This window comes from Macaca nemestrina, chromosome 10 (assembly GCF_043159975.1).
Source record: "Macaca nemestrina isolate mMacNem1 chromosome 10, mMacNem.hap1, whole genome shotgun sequence".
Classification (NCBI taxonomy): domain Eukaryota; kingdom Metazoa; phylum Chordata; class Mammalia; order Primates; family Cercopithecidae; genus Macaca; species Macaca nemestrina.
Genome location: NC_092134.1, coordinates 79,494,854 through 79,511,060, shown reverse-complemented (window position 1 = coordinate 79,511,060; position 16,207 = coordinate 79,494,854).

Sequence of the window (16,207 nt, the reverse complement as noted above, 5' to 3'; positions counted from 1 at the left end):
GTTCTACCACATTCGCGACAATTAATATGCATTCTTAAACAATATAGTTTATCTTCTTCTTTTCTGAACTTTTCTAGTTTTTTGAGACAGGGTCTCGCTCTGTTGCTCAGGCTGGAGTGCAGTGGTGCAATCATGACTCACTGCAGCCTCGTCCTCCTGGGCTCAAGCAGTCCTCCCACCTCAGCCTCCCAAGTAGCTGGGATTACAGGCACACTCCACAACTCCTAGCTAATTTTTGTGTTTTTTGTAGAGATGAAGTTTCGCCATGTTGCCCAGGCTGGTCCTGAACTCCTGAGCTTAAGCAATCTGCTCGCTTCTGCCTCCCAAAGTGCTGGGGTTACAGGTATGAACCACTGCACCCAGCCTTCTTTTCTGAACTTTTAAAAATAATAAAAACTGTATGTAAGTTTTTGTGTCCTGATATTTTGACCAATATTATATATTAATTATTCACGTCTGTTGTTGTGTTTGGCAGATGCTCATTCATTTTTGTGTGTTTATAAAATATTTTACTGTCTCACATACTAAATATTTAGCTATTTTACTGCTACAAACATTTTTTGTTTCCAGTTTGGAGCTGTTACGAACAATGCTGCTATGAACATTATGGTATCTGCTTAGTCCATTTTGTGCTGCTATAACGGAATCCGTGAGACTGGGTAATTACAAAAAACAGAGATTTGTTTCTTATAATTGTAGAGCCTGTGAAGTCCAAGGTCAAGGGGCCCACAACTAGTGAGGGCCCTCTTGCTCAGTCATCTCATGGCAGAAGATGGAAGGGCAAGAGAGCAGGGGTACTGAACTCATCCCTTTATCAGAAACTGCTCCTGAGATAACTAACCAACTCTTACAATAACACCATTAATCCACTCATGAGGGCAGAGCCCTTATGGCCTAATCATCTCTTAAAGGTCCCACCTCTCAACACTGTTGCATTGCTCATTTCAACACATGAACTTTGGATGACACATTCACACCATAGCAATACCTGCATACTAGTGCATACAGGTGTGCATTTTTATAGGTTACATACTTAGAAATACAATTGTTGGGTCCCAAGGTATGCATGCCTTCAATTTTTTTTTTTTTTTTGAGACGGAGTCCCGCTCTGTTGCCCCGGCTGGAGTGCAGTAGCACAATCTCGGCTCACTGCAAGCTCTACCTTCTGGGTTCACGCCATTCTCCTGCCTCAGCCTCCCGAGTAGTTGGGAATACAGGCGCCCGCCACCACACCCAGATAATTTTTTGTATTTTTTTTAGTAGAGACGGGGTTTCATCCAGGTTAGCCAGGATGGTCTCGATCTTCTGACCTTGTGATCCACCCGCCTCAGCCTCCCAAAGTGCTGGTATTACCAGCGTGAGCCACCGCGCCCGGCCGCATGCCTTCAATCTTATTGGATAACACCAGACTGTTTTTCAAAGTTGTACTAAATTACACTCCTGTCAACAGTATATGAGCAACCCCATCCCTCAACAATCTTATCAGTGCTTGGTGTTATTGTTTATCTGATCTTTTACTTTAACCCAGTGTGGTGGGTGCATAACAGTATCTCATGTAGCTTTACTTTTTTCTAATGAGTAATTTCATAAATTGACAATTAAATGATAACTTCTATCCACTTGATTTTTATTCTTAGCGACTCTCCTAGATATGGTCTATGGGCATTCAGCATCCTTCTCATTCTCTTCTATTTACCATTTCATATAAGAGAATCTAGAAAGCAAAACCAGCGAATACCTACTTACATTTCCCAGGTTTGGGATACAAATTAGTTTCCACCAAAAAGATGTACTCATGAAAAATTTAGAGTGCAGAAACAAGGTGGGGGCCATCTTTCTGAAGCATCACTTTTAGTGCTGCATCTATCTTTGCTAATGTGAAAGGCAGGTGTAATAATGACAATAAGTTGACCTGGACTTGCACTCCTCCAGCCCATTCGATGATGTGTAAGCACCTAATTCCCTGCTGTTTAAAATATGTGGAGAAATTTCTTTTCAATCTGGACTCTGACTGATACAATGACAATTGTACTTCACCTAATTTAAGATACTCTCAAAGGTAAGAAGCACCATTATTTCACTGACACTAAGAAAGCCAGTGTTGCAATGAAACTATGACAACTGCTTTCTTGACACTTACAATTTTCCTCTATTTAAAGAGTTATTTTATTTTATTTTATTTTTTTATTTTATTTGGAGATGCATTTTGCTCTGCCACCCCAGCTGGAGTGTAGTGGCACAATCACAGCTCACTGTAGCCTTGAATTCCTGGGCTCCAGCAATCCTCCCATGTCAGCCTCTCATAGTGCTGGGATTACAGGCATGAGCCACTGTGCCCAGCCTAAAGAGTCACTTTAGACTTTAGACATAGGTTTTATAATTTATAATTTATCATCTCTCCCTTTACCAGTGAACAGATTTTTCCTATCCTTTATTTGGGCTGAACTTTGATTCTTATTTCTACATGACCATTAAAACCCTTTGGTTACCAAGATCAGCAACTACCTCTAAATACTCCAGGGAAGCTCCAGGATCAGCTCCCACATTTGCCATCCAGGTTTTTAGTTCTCTTCTTATTTTTGGTTCCTTGGAGGATTTTTCTTTTTTTTCTATCAAGCTCAGCTGTGCATTTAAAAGAAAATTTTGTATTTTGGCCACTGTTTCTAGGTGCTTTATAGTAAAATATTCTAGTTTGTTATAATGCTGGAAACACAAGTCCATCTCATTATTATGTACTATAACATTTCCATTTAACAAATGAGAAAATTAAGGCTCATAGAAGTTAAATAATTTCTCCAAATTCACACAGATAAAAAGTTGTGGGACCAAGATTCAAACTGAGATCTTTTGGGTCTAAAACGCATTCTCTTAGCGTTGAACCACACCTAGGAAGCCTTGCTTTAAATTTTCTGATACTACAGTGATCATTTGCATACTTCCAGCTAATTGAATGATTACATTCCTATCTATTATAACCGATTTGAGTTAATTTGTACTTCACCAAAATGCCACAATGAAACTTTGAGGAATTTCTCACTGTGATATTTTTTAAATAGACTTCTGGGCTTGGAAACCACTTTAAAGGGGCATCTTGCCATCCGCTGGCTTCAGACAGAGCCAACCTCCAGCCATTATTCACAGTCTTTGATAGATGATCATTTCCCTGGGATCTCAGGTACAATAGAAGACAAACTATAAATTTTTTAAATCAAGCTCTTGGGCTTAGTGAGTTTCACTGGCAGGGTTTTTTTTCTTCCTTAATTCCAAACTTATTCTCTCCTTCTGCACATTCAGCCACTCTGTCCACGGGAGAGGGACAAAAGAGCTTTCCTTGCCCTCTTTACATAGCATATCTGTCCCTCCCCATTACTGAGTAACCACATACTCCTATGGGATTACTCAGATCCTTTCAGCTTTCTCTTCTCTCCTCCTTTTTGGTCATGAATTTTGTCCTTGGCTGTAACTCCTGCTGAGTTATCTCCCATTAATGATGCTGACATACAGGACCCAGATAAAGTGCTATATAAATGCTAAGTAATCACAGCCAGGCTTGACTTTGTGATACAGGTTATCTCAGGCTGCTGTGTTATGAGATCAGCCCCCTGTTGACATTCAAGATGAAGTTTACCAGCTGCAAACCCTTTTTTTGCGATGGAATATTGTGACAAGTGCTAATGCTCTACCAGGGGCCTTGAAAAGAAAGCATGTGGGCCTGTTGGAGGGTGGAGAGGGAGAGCATTAGGACAAATACCTAATGTATGCGGGGCTTGAAACCTAGATGATGGGATGATAGGTGCAGCAAACCGCAAATCACCATGGCACATGTACACCTATGTAACAAACCTACATGTTCTGCACATGTATCCTGAGACTTAAAGTGAAATAAAATAAAATAATAAAAAAAGAAAAGAAAGAATGCTATTATTTGACGGTCTGTCTGTTTTTCAATATACGCATACATGTGGAATATTAAGGTATACTGATATATACTATAGACTTTCAGAATGTGGCCACTCCAGGAGACCTAAGCAAATTCTCTTGCTGGGTATTGGGGATGAGGGTGAGAGAGACCCAGAGAGAAAAGGGCCCAAGCATCTCTTATAGTGGAAGTGGGCACACCCACAACAGACAAAAAGTGGATCCGCTTAAAATGTTAAAAAAAAATGGTTTTGACTCCCCAATGTCAAACGGCCAATGTACTTAATTTTTTTCACTGACTTAACTAAATCATCTCATTGTTGTGACATTGTGTAACTACTGTCATAATCAAAGCACTGATTCCAAGATTTGTGTGAAACAGGTGACTACAGACCTGTTCGTTCTCAGGTTTTGAAAGACAAACTTTTCTGTCATTAACTCCTTAGTCCTTACAATGTCAAAAATTGTATTTGGAGTTTTGTCATTAGAAAACAGAACTGGAACATTGTTTGGACATTTTGTAGACAATTGTGGTCATCCTCTGATTTTCTGGGCACTTGGATAATATGTGTGAAAGAGAGAGACAGAGAGAGAGATCTTATATATATGTATATATATACGTGTATGTGTGTGTGTGTGTATCCTAAGACTATAGCTAGAAGACACTTCAGATTTTATAGACAACTCTCACACTTAATAAGGAATAATCAGTCAGACAGATGACTTACTGAAGAATATTTTGCTATTAGGAGACAGACGTGGACTAATAATCCATTATCTTTTGACTCTAGCAGAGTTCAGTGCACTTTCCTCTACAGTACACAGGCTAGTAGGGGCTAGAGACTGGGACTAATATTCCCAGTCAATACTTTCAGAAAATGAGGCATTATGTTGTTTGAAGGAGTTGGTAAGCTGGCATTCTTTCTTATAGACAAAAGAATAGATAAGATGATTTAAATGCCATTTCAAATCTACTTTCCTCTTAAGTCTTTCCTACAGCATACCTATGAAATGGAAAGCAGTTATTAAATAGAATTTGTGTCTTTTCCATATGTAAAATGATATGTCTTTGTATATGTGTACTTCTAATATTCATATGAACGTTATTCAACATCTGCATGTGTGTATGTGCATATGGTATAGATGGCTTTGTATTGTTTTCCTCCATGGGTGTATATTACTCAGACCCTCTCATGAGTCTGCCTACTAATTTAATGTATTATTTTACTGTTACTTCATTTCCATACTTTTCTGAAGTGCTTCAGATGCAGCCCAATCAGAACTTATAAACACATGTGCAAGCAGCCTTACACACAAACACACACGTGCACACAAGGAGACATATATAGACATGTGCTACCACACATTCCCTAGATCTTCCCTGCATACCCCTGCTATAGCTGGACAGACATTATTGTCACTTCAGGCTGGAACAAGTGAAGCAGGCTGCTTTTTCTGTTTATGCTGTACAGCTGACGACAGATAACTGCATCAGCCTCATCTGCTTAGACTTTACCTCTTTTCTAAAGGGTGGCCAGAACAAAAGCTTCTTCCTATCAGCATTTTTGCCAGAAACACCTTTTCCCAGAAATCCCTGTTTGGTTCATCCTATCCTGCCAGATTTACAGTTCCTCGGCTTCCCAGCCTCTTCTCCCTGACTCCCTAATATAGAATTTCTGCTCAGCCAGATGAGTGCCTTCTCCCCAGCAACATATACCTTGTCCTCTCCAGGCTCTAAACTGCACAAGCCATTGCCCAACCTGGGACACAAGTCTTTTCCTACTTCTCCCTTGGGCCCCATTTCTGCTCTCCTCCCCAAGTGTTTCTCCCCTCTGAGGGGATAACTGCCTTGTCTGATTCATCTCGCTTCTGCTGCACCTCCTGCTCCTCCTCCCGCCTGCCTTGATGTCCCTCATTTCTCTTGTTACTCAATCTTCTCACTTTTCTTTCTGCCTGGGTCCTGAGTATATGTTCCATCTCCCTGCACAGATGGGGTGTGGCTCCCCACATGCAGGAATTGGCTTTGTCTCTTGTTTCCTGGTGCTCCCCTCCCCCAGCCCAGGCAATGCCTTGTTCCTGACAGAGTGTTGACTGACAGACTGGCTGGAGTTGAAGCTCAGCCTTAATACTTCTCCAATCTCTTTTCTTAATTAATTTGATGTGTTTGGCATCACCTCTGCTGCTGGAAGGGTATTTTCTAGGAAGCAGAGGAGTGTCGGAGGCCTTGCTCCTTTTCCTTCCTTTCTCAGATAGACTAGTATTTTAACCTGACAGCTCCCAGCCGGTCCTCTGGCTATGGAGCATTGAGTATTTATTTTCCTGATGTTTTTATTCCAAAGTCTTTGCCAGGGTCATGTTGTTGAAATCTGCCAAGTGACAGCAGCCCCTGACCCTGCTACTGAATCCGAACACATATTACAGGTACAGCTGTTGTCAGAAAATTACAGAAGCCAAGGGCAAAAACAGAGGCCTTGAGAGGTCATCTTGGATATGCCCCTGTCTCCAGTCTAGTTTCTGCTCAGGTAAATTAGAAGAGATCTAGTTTCAAAGTGCTACACAAGGGAAACGGATGTGCCACTCTTTAATCCCACTCCATTATCTAGCAGTTCCCACCGTCAGAATGTGTTTCATTGTATGGACCCACAACCTCTCTTTGAATGCCAGGCGCTTTCCACTTCTGTTGTTGCCAGAAATGGATGATGATTAATATAATCCACTATATACTTGAAAAAGAAAATTAGATTAGAAATAATCCAGAGAAAGTGGTCATCCATGACCAAGTGGTCATTCATGATGGATAATTCAATCTTCAACTCAATCTACATTCTTTCCAAAGACCAGAGTAATTTCCAGACTGACTTAGCTGTTGACCATGAACATCCAAAATCCTCCCTGGCTCACAGTGGTAAGTAGGTTTCCAAGTTTGGATTAGTCTTACCCCGAGATTTAAATGTTTTTTTGTCTGCCCACATCCCACTCTATGGCTCTTCCCCCAGCTCAGGCTGAGAGAGTGCTGGTGCCACTCAATGGTGTCCACACATAATAAGGGTCTGTGTAATGCCAAGCAACTGGTTGTAAGTGAGAGAAAAATGTTATCTGGCTAATCCATCCACTTGTTAACATATATTTGGATATTTGGAAATAATCCAATGAAGGACTGAAGTTTTCCTTTGTCAGCATGTAGACAGTCCTAAAATATTGTAGTCAAGCAGTGTCCCTAGACAAAGTTAACTGCATCATTAACACTTCTTTTTTTCACTTGGCATGCTATATCTGACAGGCTTTCTCCCCACCTGGTGACCCAACGCTGGCCTGCGTGGCTTGGCACTTATTATAAAGAGAGATGCCAATGTCTCAAAAGTGCCAGAGAGTCTGCCAGGCAGCCTAACTATAAGGCAGCTGCTGTGATTTCCATAAGAGAATAAGCAGAATGCAAAACAAAACTGCAAGAATGAGGCTGCCCAGTTCTTGGTGTTGGGAGGGGTCATAAAAGCAGGAACTCATTTCCTCATCTCCTGCGACTGAGTCTAGCCTACATATCCAGGGTCTAGGAGGGACAAATTTGGGTGAACCAATGTATTCTCATCACTTCTGGAAAAAATGCTTTTGTGTCAGCCGTTTTTCCAACGGACCAACTGGAGCTATTACCATACAGTCTAGTGAAACAAATCATGGTTCTTTACTTAGATCTGGAAATATATCAAACTGAATAATTCAGAAAATCTATGGTTTTGGCAGTGAGTTGCCAAAACTCTGCTTTATTTGGTGCTATGCAGTTTCCACTATAGTAGCCCTGATCTAGTTGGCTTATCTCTACAACTCAAACAACTAGAAAACTGTTTGAGCCAATCCTTCACTCTCTTCATCCCTTGAAACCCTAGTGAGTCTGAAACAACAGATAAGCGTGGGGGGGAAGAAGAGAAACACAAGGTTAAAAAATAAAAAAGCAAAAATTACCCCTGTTTCCTTCTACATACATCTAGGCTAAAGCAACCCTGAGCAAGGGAAGGAAGAAAATATTACATTAAACTGAGCTCAGAATCTTGAAGCTCCATTGCACTGGACATTCTCCCTAAGATTTGAAATTGTGTATGTGACTTGAAGTTGTTATAGGATTGTCTATTACCAAAGAGCAGGCAGAACAGTCTTAGGGCCCCCTGGAGTTTTAGTCCAAGAGCCAAGAAGTGTTAGCTAACATCCATTGACATTGATAAAGGGTGATAGAATACAAAAATGAAATTGCTTTTTGCCTTTTAAAGAGGATGTGTTAGTAAAGGATGGACTGGGATATGACAGTAAATAAACCACAAAACATACAGTCACTTAAACACAATAGAAACTTATTCCTCCCTCAGGTAAAGTCCTAGGCAGATGATTCTTGCCCGTGGGTGGCTGCCCTCTCCATGTGCTTCAGGGATCCAGGTTCTTCCTATCGAGTGTCTAATCTATTCCCTAGGGCGCCATGGTGGGCACCCTCACAGAGGAAGAGGACAGAGAGCACGGAGGAGGATGGGAACACATCCACTTGTTAACAGCTTTGGTCAGGAAATGGCACATGCATTCCATTAATTAGAACTAAGTCACACAGCTATATGAAACTGCAAAAAAAAACTGGGGGTGTAGTCCAGCTGTGGTCCCAGGATTTGGAGGGAGCAGTTGCTATATCTTTATAATGGTTGAAATTTTACTGGCTTCTGTGTCCAGTGGCAAATTTGGACACAGAAGATCCTCATAGGGTACCAGAGGTTCAACCATCATAGGCAGCAACCTTATGAGAGTACTTCTTTCTCCAAAAGGAAGGTCATCATTCCCCAAAGGGACTTTTCTCCGAATGGTGCAGGTTGATGGATGGCGGGGATAAAAGGGACTGGGAGAGAAAAGGACTTCTGTGAAAAACCAGAGCAAAGGTAGCCATGCTCAGTTGCCTCTTAAAGCTAAGGAAGGCTCCTGTAGCTTTACTACTGAGACCTACTCGCAGATTTCTTCCTTCCCCTGGTGGAACTTCTCATCTCTTGTGTAATGAATATGCACCTGAAACTCCTAGGTCTCAGAGAGCCTGGAAGTAAACACGACCCTAAAAAATCCTTGCTACCGAAAACAATCCAGTAAAATGTGCCACTGGACACAGAAGCCAGTAAAATCCATGAAGGCAGAAGAATTGCCTGGCCCTTCAACCCCAAATAAAATAAACATATTTTACATCTTATTAATTCCAAAACTGGATTCAATTTTTTAAAGTGCCGCATTCTGATGAGATCAGAAGACACATCTGGCAGGGATGAGGTCATTACAAGAAGAGTTTGACTATTTATAATAATAATAATAAAACACCCCCCACCCTTGGATTCTCACTGGGGTGGGGAGCGAAGAGCTTTGCAGGACCCATCAAGGAAAGCAAAGATTCCGGCAACACAATTCCCCCTGTTAACTATATTCCTGGCCTCTAGGTCGCTATTTAAAATAAAAGGGCATCTCCATTCTCCCCCAGAGGTACCGTTCTACAGTCACACTCACTACTTTATCCATGTCTGTGTGCGGTGAGCATTTTTCTGTTCTTCTAGTTTCACTGGAGTTTTATTTTATGCACCCTTCCCCTGCCCCATTTCTTGAGACCAGCTGGACCACATGCTGGAAAAACAAAACAGAAGAGAGGGGAAGGTCCCTCAGATTCCAAAGCAGAATACAACCAAGGCTTCCTAAGTAAATGAAAAGGACTTGGAGAAGACATAACCCTTCAGTGTAGACACTTAAGTTGAAATTTCTGCCCTGTCGTTCCAATGCCATGATGGAGAAGGACCCCCATAATCGCCTTTGGCGTGTGCAGCTCTGAGCGTTACAACGATGCAAAGTGCGGTCTTTGGAGGCTGCGGGAGTCAGTAATCCCTCAGTTCACTCTCGCCGTTCCTTCTCTCCAGTCTGCGCGAAAGCCAGGTCCCAGGGCTTCGAAGATGGGGGACCCGAGATGCGCACCAGTGGCGGGAAACGAGCTGGCTTAGTTGGCTGGGCTGCGTCCCCTCGCCACCGCCCGCCCGCCCGCCCGCCGCTTCGGCCTCCGGAGAAGCCCGGAGAAGGGGCCTGCTCCTCTTGAAAAATGGCTTTTGGGGGTGGTAGGTTCTCGGGAGGGCGACTGGCGGAAAGTGACTTGCCGCGGTTTCGAGTAGACTTTGGTGCGGGACCCAACTCCTGGAGAAGGCGGGGAGCGCTGGGCGGATGCCTGGCCCCAGTGAGGCGCCAACACCTACAAGTTCCGCTCTGAGTGTTTGAAAATGCAAGTTTCTCTCGGATTGATTTTTTTTTTTCCTTTAAATGTATCTCCTTCAAAAAAACAAAGACGTGGAGAGACAGGCGCCACCCGGTCTGCGAGCTGAGGTTCGTGACTGCTGAAGATTTCGTTTGGTTCAAGTTGAGAAAATAAGGGTCGCCCCGCCCCAGGCTGGGAGCGTGGGGACTTCCGTCTATGGACTGTGCAAAGCCTCTGGGGCTGCCTCCCGGACTGGCATGCTCTCCCCGCCGCCTGAAGCCTAGGAAAGGTTCCCTGGAGGCACTGGACTCCAGATCCCTGCAGGGCACTGGACTCCAGATCCCTGCAGGGCGGGATGGAGAAAAAGCCCTGAATACCACGGCCCACACCCCTCCAAGTCGGGAGCCCCCAAGCGCCAATCCAGCGTACGCAGCTGTGGGGTGGGAAGGAGAAGAGAAGTCCTCCGCTAAGAACTCACCCACGCCGCTCCTGCCATTCCTCCGCCTGATTTCTGCTGGAGGAGGTCGTCAGTTTGCAGGGGCAGAATATGAAGACTCCGGGGAAATAGACAAGATAATATTCCTAAGCTCTTTGAATGGCCCAGGTAGAGAAGAAAATTAAACAATGTAACTCATCTCTCTGCAAGTAAAGATCTAGAGCGAGATTAAGACCCCCATTCCCGGCTTTTCCTCTGAAGCTCCCCCAGAATAAGCCTGCACGTTAGAGCTGGCTAGGTCAGGGAGTGCAAGGAGAGGTGCCTTTTCGACCTGGAGAAAGAGTACTCTCCCCCACAGCTTTTGATAGTTGATGCTGAAGTTACCAAGTAAAGGTTGAAGAAATGGAGGAGAGGGAGGTGCGGGGGGTGGGGATGGTCGTAGGTATTTTTAACCAAGGTAGATTTTGAAGTTATTACAAATATGTTCCCTGTTCAAATAGCATGGTCCCCATTCTCCAGGCTCCACTGTGTGAGGCGGGTTCACAACCTCAAGGTTCTCCCTGAGGTTTGGAATAAGGAAAAACGCTAATCTTGCATTCTAAAATTTAAAAAATAAATAAATAAAAATAAAAATCCTGAAAGCTTGATTATCGAACAACTCAGATAAGTCCTCCTCCCATCACTCACCTTTCGATTATTTGAATAATTCAGGAAAACACGAATTCTGATTGTTTGTGGAGACTCATCACCCCTGGACAGTAAAAAGAGAGAGAAACAAGGAAAATCTAATAGAGAACAGCGCTCTAAGATGGTGAAATGGGTCTTCTGTGCATTTTTCCTGGTATAGAAAGACAGAGTCGCCTTCCTGGGCATTATTTCCTGAAGGATATTGTATCTGTTGTAATAAAATGTATAGAGTTAGATCAAGTCACCAAAATGTATATACGTGTGTGTATGTGTATATATATGTGTGTGTGTATGAGAGAGAGAGAGAGAAGAGAGAACAAACAAGGGTTTCTACTTGTGTCTATGAAAAATTTTATTTCTTAGCAGAAAGAATATTTGGGCTCCATTTTGTTTGTTTGTTTGTTTTTGTTTTTTTCCAAGATGATCATAGCTATGTAGGACCAGACTTCTCCTCATAGTTTTTAAACTGAATATGCACTTGCAAAGCATAGTTGGGGCATCACCCACGTAGCCTTCAGGTGAAAACTCGGCTTGAAACTGCAAATTCAGATTTGTCTTCCAGGCGTACTGGGCAGAGCATCTGAGATCCCCTGTTGGCTTCACAGCCTATGGAGTGAGCCCGGAGAAGCCAGGAGACTACAGTGCATGTTTCTGGACCTTGCAAATAACTCACTTCCCTAAAGGCTGAACTCAGAGAGCTAGACACCTTGAAGGATCAAGTCATCAAGGATCAAGGAGCAGTCATGTTCGAGGGGGAGAGGGTTGGTTGGGCTTTCTTCTTCCCAAGATTAACCACATTTGGGAAACTTTTTTCAAGGGTGACAGTGAGGCTAAACTTTGAAAGGTAGTGAATCTGCTTTTCTTACTGGTAATATTTGGAAGGAAAAATTCACCACTGTTTATGATCTTGCCCCTACTACTTAAAGTACAAAGCAGTTTAAAGATAAGACTTAAAATAGAAAATTTGTAGACCCCAGTGCACCAAGTTTAGAAGCAGATTTGAAACATGACCAACTGTAAATGCATATTGTCATTGTAGGCTTCTGTATAAGACATAACCATGCCATTTCACATGTATTATATTCAGCAAATGACAACAAATACACAGCAACATCAAAAGTAATAGTAAGATTCCTGATAGCTGAATAATTTGCTTTCTTCCTTTGCCATTATTCCAGCTAAGATTAACCAGCTTTTCAGAAGTCTATTATCATGGTTTATCCCTCTTTGGTTCGGAGCCCTTGCCCACCACCTCCTGCTTCCCCACATTTCTTTTTGAGCCCGAGATTCACTCAACCTTCTTTGGCAAATCTTTATAGGTGTATGATTATCTTTTAACCACTTCCCTACCCCAAAACTGGGCATAAACAACAGAAAATAGTCTTTTTCTTCGTTTGTTTCCCCATTTGGGAGGACCCCTTTCCACAGGGACCTGTGAGGGGAGAAGAGAGGAAAGGCTGATTCTTGGTCTTGGCAAGGGATGTTGCTAAGAGAAATTGGCAGTCAGGATGTGTCTTTCTGGAGGCACAGGGACCTAGCTCCCGACCTTCCGCGTCTGTTCACACAAGCACGCTCATGAATGCCCAGGCCCTAGGGTGGGTCCGCTGTCTACCCACACACTCAGAGCTCTCCAGGAGCTTACTTCTCTCCTACCCCACTAATAAATGTACCCACCTGTGTGCTCGGCAATAGGTGCACATAACGTGCACACAGGGCATCAATCAGGATTGCGTATGTGACTATGCCTGCCTCACTGGACCTGCTCTAGCGCCGGGCAGTGGAGCGGGCGCTTCCTAGTGTGGGCACTTATCCTGCCGCTCGGGTCGGCCATTTATTGTCTTGTGGGGAAGCAGCTTTCGCCAAGAAGCTTGGTCTGGGTTAGTGAAATAAAATACTAAACAATTATTATATGCAAAATTTTAAACCAGCATATTAAAATAAACTAAGAAACTCTCTGCGTTGGGAGAAAGCCACAGGAAAAGGAAGAGAAGGAGTTAGATGCTGGCGCCAAGTTCCTGGCGGAGCCAGGCGGCGGTGACTCCTCAGGCTAAGCGGAATCACCATCCAGGCTCTGGAAGCGACCCGAATCCCAAAATCCATGGAAGAAAATCGCGCTGATAGAACAGAGCCAACGCCAGCGTCCTGCCAAGTTTGGCGAGATGGCAGGTTGGTTTCAGGAGCACAATACCGCTAAATGATGCCTAAGGGAAAAATTTTCCCAGAGAATTGTCTGGGAGCAACAGCAAAGACATGGTGTTTTAATTCTCTTAGACATGGTGTTTTTATTATCTATTAAAAATATAACTTTAAAAAGCATCTCTGCACTTACATATACTTAAATACTATTGCCGTTTAATGGCTGACTGCATTAGAAAACAACGTGAATGGAAATACATTAACAAAGCCTCTATACTAATACACGTGTTTACCCACGGAACTATAAGTCGGTCAAGCCTCCCACCATCTCAGCGTAGGCATATAAACAATTAAAGCCTTTAAACTTTTTAATTAAACTTAACTATGTTGTCATATTGAAAGAAAACATTATTTTTTAAAATGTTTCAGATTATTATATGGATAATAAGGTAATCCTAATTATATGGATATGGGTATCTGAGGACACATTTCTTATGTTAATATTTATCTGAAGTTCCCTTAACACCAAACAAAATATATATTACATACTTTCTTGTCTAGAAATAAGTCTATAATAGATGAAAGGAATAAATCTGTATTTCTCCTTTGGAGGGAAATTCATTAATAAGCCAAGCACTGAAAAGAGAGCTACAAGTGCTTTAAATCACAAATACAGGCTATAGCAGACTATTCTCCCAAGGCCTCAGAGTAGGAGAAGAGTTGCACAAGGTCCTCTCTTTTGGGGCTTTAAGAAATGCATCTCTGCAAACTTGGGGATGTTCTTCTTTCCCATCTATTTGCTTGTAGTGGCTAAGCCTAAGGAGAGATGACTGCCTTTGAATAGAGCAGTTGGGTCTTTCCCAAGCTCACAGTCTCACCATGTTTTCTTCCTTTTCATGTCCACCTCATCAGCCTGCCCCAACCAGCACCCCTGTTACAACACCCGCAAATGTCTGTCTCCATACTACACAAGCACAATGCATACTTGTTGCAACACATGTTCCCCAGCATGTGCACTGTCCAAAAACCAGGACTTAACAATCATGTTCCCCAGAAATGCTAAAGACTATGAAATTCAAGGTGTCTGGGATGGTCTCTTTGCCTTGAAAGATATTTCTTCTGATCTGAGTTAATTTTTTTCTGACTATGCAGGTGAATGCATAAATCCAATGTTTGGGAAAAGGAAAAATGGATGTCCCCATTCTCCTTTCTAGTTCCTTAGATTTCATCAGCTTTGCTGCATGTACAAGGCAACACCACAGCTAAGATTTAAAATGTGCCTCTAAATACTCCCTGAAGAGGGGGAAATTTGGATGAGAGGGAGGAGGGTAGTGAGGGAGGTAAAGTTTAACAGTCCCCAACCCCAAGGATGTTAGAGTGATAGTTTCCCTCCAGTCACTAAAACTGTACCAAATTATATATGTTTAGGATGACTTAATTAATTACTACCAGTGAGAATCATGTCCCAGATACCCAAATATACAAGCTCCCTTCTACCTTTTTGTTCCATAGATCCCAGTCAAGGTTAGTCATTTTAGCAAGAAGTTGTTTCTTTCCCCCTTTAGTAGAGCCTTGGGTCTCTCTTCCCTCTCTTTTGGAAGTGGAGGGGTTAAATTTTCTTTCTTTTGATGAGGCATCTTCTGAAAGTCCTTTAATTTCTTGTGTTCTGCTCAGTGATTTTCATATTAGAATGTACTTCTGCTGCAACTGCTGAGGTGTCTGGTCATGGAGAGAACTAGGCTGTGATCCACTTAGGATATAATTTTTCCTCTTCCCTGTGATGAAATATATATATATTCCTTCTATCATCTCCCTTTTAGGATCCCACCAAATTCCAGTTCCCACACCACGGTGGGACTAAGGAGGCCCCTCACCTCATTAGAGGTGAAATGCTCGGCCCTTCAGCTATGTCTTTTGTATTTGGTCATTCTTTGGGACAGGTTAACCAGTGCACTTTGACCCAGAAGAATGCTGTATTGAGGCCCATCCCCTCCCTGCCCTAAAAAAATGTTATTTTCCATATCTGCTTTTAAAGTAACTGGAAATCTTTTAAAAGAAGGAAAAAAAGATTGGCTGGTCTGCCTCCCTTCTAGGAGCCTCAAATCTAAACTTTAAAAGATGAAGGAAATGATCGAAAGTGATAAATACCTTTTCCAGGCATTCGGTTTGCTGGCTTTCTGACCAAAAGGGGCTTTTGTTAGGTCTCTACGAGGAAGCCAAATTCAGCCCCCAGCAAATACTCTTCCACCTCTTTCCCATCCCCCCTCAGCTCTCTTGTCTAACTTGAAAATGAACTTGGACTTCCCTCCCAGACAGGCCCTAAAACCGGGAGAGATTTTATTTGTCTGTTTCTGAAGGGCTTCCTAAAAGGGGAAGGGTGTTTAGGGGGAGGGGAAGGGCACAGGGGGCCTTTTCCCCCAGTAGAGGACAGGGTGGGGGTAGGAGCTGTGGTGAAGCCAGAAGCCGGGAAGAGATACTTTGTTAATTTCTTAACTCTGTGTTTATTCCCTGAACTTCTTTTGTCAATGAAGGGTAAGAGTAGGGAGGGGGCCAAGTGACAGTCTGAGATACTGCCCAAAAAGAAAAGGGGGTGGGTGGGGTGAGGGCTAGAAAAGGGCTAAGGAAGGAGGAGATGAGAAGGGTTGGAGAAGGGGCTCTGTGATGAGCTTGACAGGGGTAGGAGGGCGGGGAAGCTGTGAAAGAAAGAGGACTGGGGTTAAGGACTCCAGAGGCCACTGGAGGAGGCTTCCTGACAGTTCTCCATGGAAGGGGCCACTTGATTTCCCCCG